This window comes from Physeter macrocephalus, chromosome 10 (assembly GCF_002837175.3).
Source record: "Physeter macrocephalus isolate SW-GA chromosome 10, ASM283717v5, whole genome shotgun sequence".
NCBI lineage: Eukaryota > Metazoa > Chordata > Mammalia > Artiodactyla > Physeteridae > Physeter > Physeter macrocephalus.
This window is the reverse complement of record NC_041223.1, coordinates 50,347,260-50,356,944: the sequence shown is the minus strand read 5'-3', so window position 1 is coordinate 50,356,944 and position 9,685 is coordinate 50,347,260. Positions and strand designations below refer to the sequence as shown.

The window sequence follows — 9,685 nt, the reverse complement described above, 5'->3', positions numbered from 1 at the left end:
AAAAAAAAAAAAAAAAAAAAAAAAAAAAAAAAAAAAAAAAAAAAAAAAAAGATAGAGCAGGCAAACTGCTAAAAGAATCAACTATAGTAATGTCAGACAAAATAGCTTTTAAGACAAAAGCATTATTAGGAGTAGAGATGGTCACCATGTAATGATACAAGATTCAATTCACCAGGAAGAGAGAACACTCCTAAAACTCATTATGTACTTGAAATATATATGTATATATATATAATTTCAGGGAGGGAAAAGACCAAGGATAACAAACTTTTCTCAATAATTGATATGTCAAGCAGACAAAAGATTAGTAAGATACAGACCATCCAAAGGACACAATTAACAAAGTTGATCTAACAGGCATATACACAACTTTTTACCCAATAATTAGAGAATCCACATTTTTTTTCCAGCATACATGGAACATTTACAAATGTTGTTAGTGTACTAGCAGGTCTCAAGAAATTTCAAGGAATTGTTATCAAACAGACTATGTTCTCTGACCACAATGAAATTAAGTTAAAAGTCAATTACAGGGACTTCCCTGGTGGTGCAGTGGTTAAGAATCAGCCTGCCAATGCAGGGGGACACAGGTTCGATCCCGGGTCCGGGAAGATCCCACTTGCCGTGGAGCAACTAAGTCTGTGCGCCACAACTGCTGAGCCTGCGCTCTGCAACTACTGAAGCCTGTGTGCCACAACTACTGAGCCCACATGCTGCAACTACTGAAGCTCACACGCCTAGAGCCCATGCTCCACAACAAGAGAAGCCACCACAATGAAAAGCCCACACTCGTCACAACTAGAGAAAGCCCACGCACAGCAATGAAGACCCAATGCAGCCAAAAAAAAAAAAAGTCAATTACAAAAGTATAAATCTAAAACTCCATATATTTGGAAATGTAAAAATACCTCTAAACTATTCAAAGGTAAAAGGAGAAAGTATGAAGAAATTTAAAATACTCAGAAATGGAATAGTGAAAGTACGACCTATCAAAACCTGTGGAACTTACAAGGGAAATGTATAGCCTTAAATATTTACATTAGAAAGAAAGGCTGAAAATAATTATGTGCCTAAGTTAAGAAGTTAAAACAAAACAAAACAAAATTCAACAGACTAAAACAAAAGAAAGTAGAAGTATAAAGATAAAGGTAAGGGCAGGAATTTATGAACAAGAGAGGATTTATGAAGCCTTTAGGACAAATACATCAAAAGGAGAGAAGGTGCAGATAGACGATACTACAAATTAAAAAAAGGAACATAACTATAGATTCAGTGGAGGTTAGAAAGATAAAAGAATCCGATTAAAAAACTATATCTCTTAATTTAAAAATATATACAAAATAGGCAAATTCAAGAAACTGTAACCTACAAATTGACTCAAAATGAATTAGAAAACCTGAAGAAACCAAGAAGTAGTAAATAAATTAAAACTGTACTTAAAAATCTTGCTACCAAAGGGTAAGCTGGGATGAAGTGAGAGAGTGGTATGGACCAAATGTAAAACAGACAGCTAGTGGGAAGCAGCCGCATAGCACAGGGAGATCAGCTCGGTGCTTTGTGACCACCTAGAGGGGTGGGATAGGGAGGTTGAGAGGGAGACGCAAGAGGGAGGAGATATGGGGATAAATGTAGATGTATAGCCGATTCACTTTGTTATAAAGCAGAAACTAACACACCATTGTAAAGCAATTATACTCCAATAAAGATGTTAAAAAAAAATCTTGCTACCAAGAAAACAGATGATCACAGAGGCAAGTTCTCCTAATTTTCAATGAACAGATTGTTTCAATTTTATTCAAACAGTTTCAGAGAATAGAAGAGGGAATACTCCCAACACATTCTAGAAAGCCAGTATAACCTTGATAGCAAAACCAAACAAAGTATAAGAAAGAAAAACTTCAGGCCAGCTCCATTCAAAAATATTAAACAAAATAGTAATAAGCCAAGTCCAGAAAAAGGAATGCCAGGATGGCTTAATATAAGAAAATCTATATAAGTCCATCACCACAGTGACAGATTAAAGAAGAAAGATGATTTAATTATCTTGATAGAGGCTGAAAAAGTAGCTCATAAAATTTAACACCCAGTCATGATAAAAACTCTCAGATTAGAAAATCTCCATTTTTCAACCACCAATGCAATACTTACTTCAAGCAAGGATAATCAATGTAAGCTAAAATATTAAATGAATGGTTTTGGAGATCAGGACAGTCAAATAGTCTCAAAGTACCATCCAATAGGTAAGGGGAAAGGTGCCTTTGCAATGAAGAAATCTGGCAGACACCAACTTAACCAAAAGATCAAACCTAACATCAGTAAAAATGGAACAGATCAACTTTATGTGCCTTTGGATATGCTCTGATTGGGATGCAGCCCCACCTGTATTACACCTGCCAAAACCCATGAAATTGAATCTCATCATGAGGAAGCATTCGGACAAATCCAAATCCTCAGGCATTCTTCAAAGCCACTGGTCTAGATTCTTCAAAAGTCAATGTCATAAAAGACCAAAAGAGAAGGGGCTACTGCTCTAAATTAAATAAGATTTAAAAGACATGAAAAAGTAAATGCAATGCTGGACCATTGACTGAATACTAAAAAAAAAAAAAAAGCTATAAAAGTCATTGTTAGGACAATCATGGAAATTTGAACATATGTTATATATTAGGTAAAACTATGGTATCTTTGTTAAATGTCCTGAGTGTGATCATTATAATGTGGCTATGTAGAACAGTGCCCTTTTTCTGAAAAGAGAAAGAGAAAGAAAGCAAATATGGCAAAAGATGCTAATAATTAGAGAATCTATGTGAAGAGAATATGGGTATTTATTGTACTGGTTTTTTCCAATGATTGGTTTAGTATTTTTCAAAATAAAATAGTAGGCAAAATGCTATTTTAAAGGAAAGAAATCTAAAACAAAAAAACTCTCAGCAAGTTAGATTAGAAAAAACTTCCTTAACCTGATAATGGGTATGTACCAAAAACTAAGAAAGAAACATTGAAATCATTCCCTTTAAAATCAGAAATAATGTAAGAATACCCACTATTAACACTTCTAAAATCAACACTGTACTATAAGTCTAGTACTATAAAACTATAATTAAAGACATATGCATTAGAAAGGCAGAAATAAAACTACTGTCATTTTCAGATAATATAATTATCTACATAGAAAGCCCAAAGTATTTACAGGCAAATTATTAGCAAAAGTAAGAGAGTTTAGAACGTCTGCTTACTTGAACAATATGAACAAGTCAACTGTATTTCTGTATATCAGAAAAAAAAAAGCTAGGAAATATAATTTTTCAAAGGCAGCATTTCTATAGCAACAACAACAAAAAAGTATAAGGTGCCTAGGAATAAATATATCAAAAGATTTATAAGATTTTTATACAGAACACCTTGAAACCTTGTTTTAAATGATATTAAGAAGTCTAAATAAATTAAGAGCTCATGTTAATAGATAAGAAGACTCAATATAGTAAAGACATCAATTCTCCCAATACGTCTCTGTATATTCAATGCAATTTCAATCAAAATTCCATCAGAGTTTTCTTGTGGAACTTGAAAAGCTGATTTTAAAATGTGTGTGAAAGAGCAAAGAGCTAAGAATAGCCAAGATATTCACAAAGTGTTAGGGGTAGGGATGAGAAGAGGAATCTAGCTCAAAACATTATATCAAGATTTATTTTAAAGCTATAGTGATTAAACAGTGTGGTTCTAGTACAGGGATAGACAAACTAATCAATGAGAGAGAATGGAAAACCCAGATGGAACCAAAATACTGAGAGAGAACTTCAGATCAGTGGAGAAAGGAAGAACTAATCAATAAATGGTGCTGGCACAACAGGTTATCCAAATGGGAAAAAAATAAGTAAAATGAATCCTCATCTCATATTATATAAACAACAATTTCAGGAGTTAAATGTGAAAAGCAAAACTTTAAAACTTTGGAGGAAAAAAAAATATTGGAGAATATCTTTCTGAGGTGAGGAAGAAATTTCTTAAACAAGACACAATGAATAACCGTAAGAGAAAAGACTGATAAATTTGTCTATTAAAATAACTTCCAAAAAAAAAAAATAACTTCCAATCATCAAAGAGAAGGAAAATAAAAAGACAAAGCACAAACAGGCAGAAGTATTTGCAACCTTATCACTAACAAAGGTTTAGTATCCAGAATAAAGAACTCCTACAAATCAATATGAAAAACAAGCTAACAGAAAAATGGAGAAAATGTCCGAACAGGGATTTAACAAAAAGAAGAAAATGTTTAACCACTAAGCATATGAAAAGATGCTATACCTCATCAATAATGGGGAAGATGCAAATTAAAATCACAGTGAGATACCATTTTACACCTAGTAGATTGGTTAAAAATTAAGAACAGTTGAGTAGGAAGTAGGTCAGGGGAACTCCAATACACTGCTGGTGGGAGAATAAATTGGTACAACTTCTTTGGAAAACAATTTGGCATCATCGTGCAAAACTGAACAATTGCATACCCTTTGACTCAGTAATTCCATTTTTAGAAACACCAAAGAATGTTCATAGCAGCGCAGTTTGTAATAAAAAAAAAAATCTGGACACAACCCAAATTTCTAGCCAATAGGAAAATGGAGAAATTAATTGTGGTAGAGTCACACAATGAATTTTAAAACAGCAGTGAAAATCACTGAATTACAAATAAAAGTAAAAAATGTTCAGATCTTGGAAGCATTATGTTGAGAGAAAAAAAGCAAGTTTTAGAAGACTATATACAGCAGGATGCCATTTTCATAAAACTTAAAACCGAGCAAAGCTAAAAAATGTTCTGTTCAGGCATATATACAAATGTGATAAACCTATTTTTTAAAAGGCGTGAATAATAGGTTCAAAATTCAGGATATTTGTTACCTCTCGGGAGGAGGCAAGAGGACAGGATGAGGAAAAAAACATAAATAGAAGCAAGCTATTGGTAATATTCCAGTTATTGACTTAAGTGATAGGCTCTTGACTGTTATGCTTTGTAAGATAATATATAAAGCAAGGAATGGGAATAGGTACTGTTGGGAGTGGGTTGGCAGGGTGTTATTTCCAACATTATTTAAGCATAATTTTAAATTACTTACATAATGCCTCTTTGAGAAGGTAACATCTGGGATAAGACCTGAAGAAAGTGCAGTAATAAGGGAAGAGCAACTTGAAAGGCTTGAGGCACAGGTAAAGCAGAGACACACTAAGGAGAACAGTGGGCATCGGGGAGAACAGAGTGATAAGGCACTGATGATTCTAAAGAGAAGGAAACCCTAGGTAGGGCTTGCTTGCTGTTTGCAGTGGTTCTGCTTTTGGCACAAGTCATTTGGGTAGCAGAACTGGATGGGTTCTTGAGCACTGTCTAGCCTGTCCTCTGAGAGTTGATATGAGGGCTGCCACGAGATCTGCAGCAGAGCAAGATCGTGGTGTTCGGAGCAGTGAGGAAAAACCTTGGTGAGCTGGCAGGCTGACTCACTGGAGAAAGAGCAAGGAGGTCAGTGCGGCTGCAGTCAATGTGAGAGGAGGGCAGTTAGCCCAGGGGCAGCAGAGGAGGGGTGGGGCAAAGGTTAGGGAGGGGTGCCGGTCAGACAGAATGACGTGGGGACTCGGAAAGACTAGGTTTTTCATGACTAGAATTAGCATTGCTTTGTTATATTATCCATCTTACCCATAATTTTTACAAATTGCATAATTTATTTTATATATATCCTGCCCAATCTCTGATAGCAGGGTTTGGAGAGATTATCATTTTCTACTACATTATATATTTCCATAATGTTTGATTTTGTGTATTTTGGTATTGTTTACAATTAGATAAATGGTATTTTTAAAATATAAGAAAAAAATAATGCTGAGAGGAATAAAGGGTAGAAGAACAAGAGCCAATGAAAGAACTGGTGAAACAGCATCCAAGGTAAGAAAACAGTCAGCATAGGGTTCTAGAAGCTAAGAGTTTAAAAAGGAAGAGGTAGCCTTCAGGTGCAACAGAATGAAAGCTGAGAAGAGGCAACTTTGGGACAATTAGAAGGTCATTGGTGACTCCGAAAAAATAATTTCTGTGCATTTACAGAAGCTAGACACAGTAAATGAGACCCAAATAAGTGGAAAAAAGGTAAAGGCAGATTTAGAGTACATTTTTCAAGGCCTTAGTGAGAATGGGAATCTCTGGGATATAACAATTTTTTAAATTGTAAAATCATCAAATAAACCATTTTATGTACCATTTGTTTCACTGTTCACATTTCCTAAGTTTTGGATTTAGGAATTAAATCCTTTTAAAATAAAGATATAAGATAAAAACACAAAGTATGATATAAGGGAACAAAAATTGCTTCATATAAGAAATGAAAATAGATTATGAGCTGCTGAATGGGAGAAAAGCAGGAAGTTCATCTTGGATCACTGTTAGCTCTTACTAGAAGTTCCTCAGTCACACTATATGGAAACAGAGAATATGAATATGAGCACCACAATGGAATGAGGATAGAGAGAGAGAGAGAGAGAGAAAAGAGGATCTAGCTAGTTCTGAAGTCAGTAGATAATACCTTTGACATGATCTACTTGAAGCCCATGGAAGCTCTAAATGTAGGGCCTGAGATGAGGGCAGAGGTGGTGACATGGTTTAGGGGAGCAGCGACTGTGAGCTCTTTTGTACAGTCTGAGAAAGGAACCCAGAGCTTGGGCAGTATCCATAGAGAAGGGTTCCTGTAGTCAAGTAAAAATCTAGAATCACAGAGGGAATCATTTTTTAATGCACACCTCTTAACTGGGATTATCTGTCCCCTTCAGGACAAGTGAACGTGTTATGGTCATAAGATACTTGATGTTTCAAAATAACAACAATAACAACAAAATAAATAACATGATCACCATGAAAATGCATTTAACTTAGGGAACTATATTCAATATCCTGTAATAAATCATAATGGAAAATAAAATAAATTTTAAAAAATAAAATGCATTTAACTTTTCAAAGCATTTTCACATCGATTTTCTTCTCTTTAAGGGAAATACTCAAGGACCTACAGGGCTAGGGGCAAGTCTCAGAACAACTCCATATAACCCTTAAGATTCCACACTGAGTTGTGTTTACAGATATTATGCTGAATTTTCAAGACTAACTTTGACAGTGATTAATTAAGTGAAGGTATATGCTATTAAAAAAACAAAGGAGGGCTTCCCTGGTGGCGCAGTGGTTGGGAGTCCGCCTGCCGATGCAGGGGACGCGGGTTCGTGCCCCGGTCCGGGAGGATCTCACATGCCGCGGAGCGGCTGGGCCCGTGAGCCATGGCCACTGGGCCTGCGCGTCCGGAGCCTGTGCTCCGCGGCGGGAAAGGCCACGGCAGTGAGAGGCCCGCGTACCGCAAAAAAAACAAAACAAAAAAAAAGGAAACTGCAGCTCATGCACACACACACACGCACACCCACACGTACAAACCTAAAAGAATGAAAAAAGGGTACCAAAATTGTCCTGACCTAGTTACAGCCCAGTTAACACAGACCATGCTTTACTAAAACCCCTCTTCTTACTGTGAACACAAAATGCCAGCTGTGAAAGAAAGTGATACTGCTGGGTTTGCACACTTTAGTTACCATAGAAACAGTAGAAATGGCAGGAGTTGGATGTCTCATATTCAAGTTATCAGCAATAAAACTGGACAGACAAATCAAGGCTGCAGGGTTCGTTTTAGTTAAGTTGTACTTTAAAGGCAAAAGTCAGGGAATTAATGTGATAAACAGTATGGTTACTCAGAATTATTCTTGAAATATCTGTATTTTAGCAGAATTTAGTTAATTCTTGAATGTACATTCATGATGTTTTGCATGTATTCTAGATTTGCTTTTTCCTTTTATAGAATCAATTTTTTTCACAGGGTTAAATTCATTTCAGTTAATTGGCACATCATAAATAGAACAGCCTAAAGATATACAATTATCCTACTACATTTGCTTTACACTTCCTACACCAGGACATTTGGAACAAAAATATGAAACCCACAAGATGACTCTCATCAGCCCCAGTAAAGAAGACAGAAAAACAAACACAACTGTCTACAATTCTGAATAATAGGAAAAAACCAATCAGATATCAACTGGACTAGTTTCTGAACAATGAACAGTGCTAGCCTAATATTAATGGCTACAACTATTCTTTTCTTTAAATACAGAAGTGGCATGACTCTCATCACATTTGATATAGAAGTACATTCCCAGGAGAAAATTTTCAGTTTATGTTCCTTTCTTTACACTGTTCTCCATTGTTCACCTTGAACAAATAAGATTCTGTATTGTAACAAACAGGACAAAGAACTAAGAGTGAGAGTCATGCTTTTTTTCTTAAGCACAATAGTCATTTGTTAGTAGCATCAGTCTATCATAATTTTACCTTTTAAAATAACTTCACTGACAGTAAAGGATTTAAAAATATAGACAATCTGATTATTGTGACTGCAACCTCCTAAAGGGCAGGGAAGATATTTCTATCACCACTTTATGCATCTGCTGAAATCCAGGCATACAGCGTTTCATAAATATTTGTTGAATGGGTTCGCAGAGCGAGTTGAAGGTGAATGCCAGAGGACTTGGATCTCAGCTAAAGGACAGTATTCCACTTACTGAACTTACAGCAAGTGGACCTTTTGAAAGTCATGATCTTCTTCGAAATGGTTTTTCTTGTGTGAAAAATGAACTTTTGCCCAGTCATCCTCTTGAATTATCAGAAAAAAATTTCCAGCTCAACCAAGATAAAATGAACTTTTCCACACTGAGAAACATGCAAGGTCTATTTGCTCCACTAAAACTACAAATGGAATTCAAGGCAGTGCAGCAGGTTCAGCGTCTTCCATTTCTTCCCAGCTGAAACCTTTCATTGGATATCTTGAGGGGTAATGATGAGACTATTGGATTTGAAGATATTCTTAATGACCCGTCACAAAGTGAACTAATGGGAGAACCACATTTGATGGTTGAATATAAGCTCAGTTTATTGTAATGCAGTGTGCTGTTCATGGAAATAGAGGGGCTGCATCTTTATAGTCGTTTTTTACTATAATTTGATGTGCACAACATTAAAAGTACTGACACATGAGAATTTTTGCCTAAATAGTATCTGTGATCATTTGAAATTATTTGGGTCTTTGGTTTATGTGATAATTGAAAGCACTAAAGGGAGATGATTTGAAAACTTCTAATTTATATTAAAACAATAGCTTTCTATGTCTTTAAAAAAATGTTGCTAATTAATATCGTAAAACTATTCACAGGTTCCAACTCAGCCTATTTTCTAGTTATTCCATAAATTTACTTTTGAATAACGATTATCAGTATTTGAGTCTGCAAACTTCATAGTAGCATCTTTCAGAATAAACATCTGTTCAGTGGCAGCATTTCAAAGTAAGTACAAAATAAGAGTATTATATTTTACTTTCTTTCAGTATAGTCTATTAATACTCATAAGAATAACACTTGCTTTATTGATGCTACTTTAGAATTATAACTATATTCTTTGATTCTTTCAGGTTGAAAAGTATAAGTCCAGAGTGTTTGATTTTGGTCTTGTTTTTAAAGTGAAAAATTAAATAAAACAATCAGCAGATGTCAATTTTAAAAAATATTTGTTGAATGAATGAACAATTAAATGAATGAATGAAAATTGCCAATGCTCAGTATT

At 35.1% G+C, this 9,685-nt stretch overlaps 1 protein-coding gene and 1 pseudogene across 4 annotated transcripts in view; one reads left to right on the top strand and one right to left on the bottom strand.

The window, feature by feature from the left end:
• The window catches only part of CDK19 (cyclin dependent kinase 19), a 182,741-nt gene that overhangs the window by 28,340 nt on the left and 144,716 nt on the right, over window positions 1-9,685 (bottom strand). The window lies entirely within an intron of this gene.
• LOC102984026 (proteasome maturation protein-like) lies at window positions 8,558-9,033 on the top strand (annotated as a pseudogene).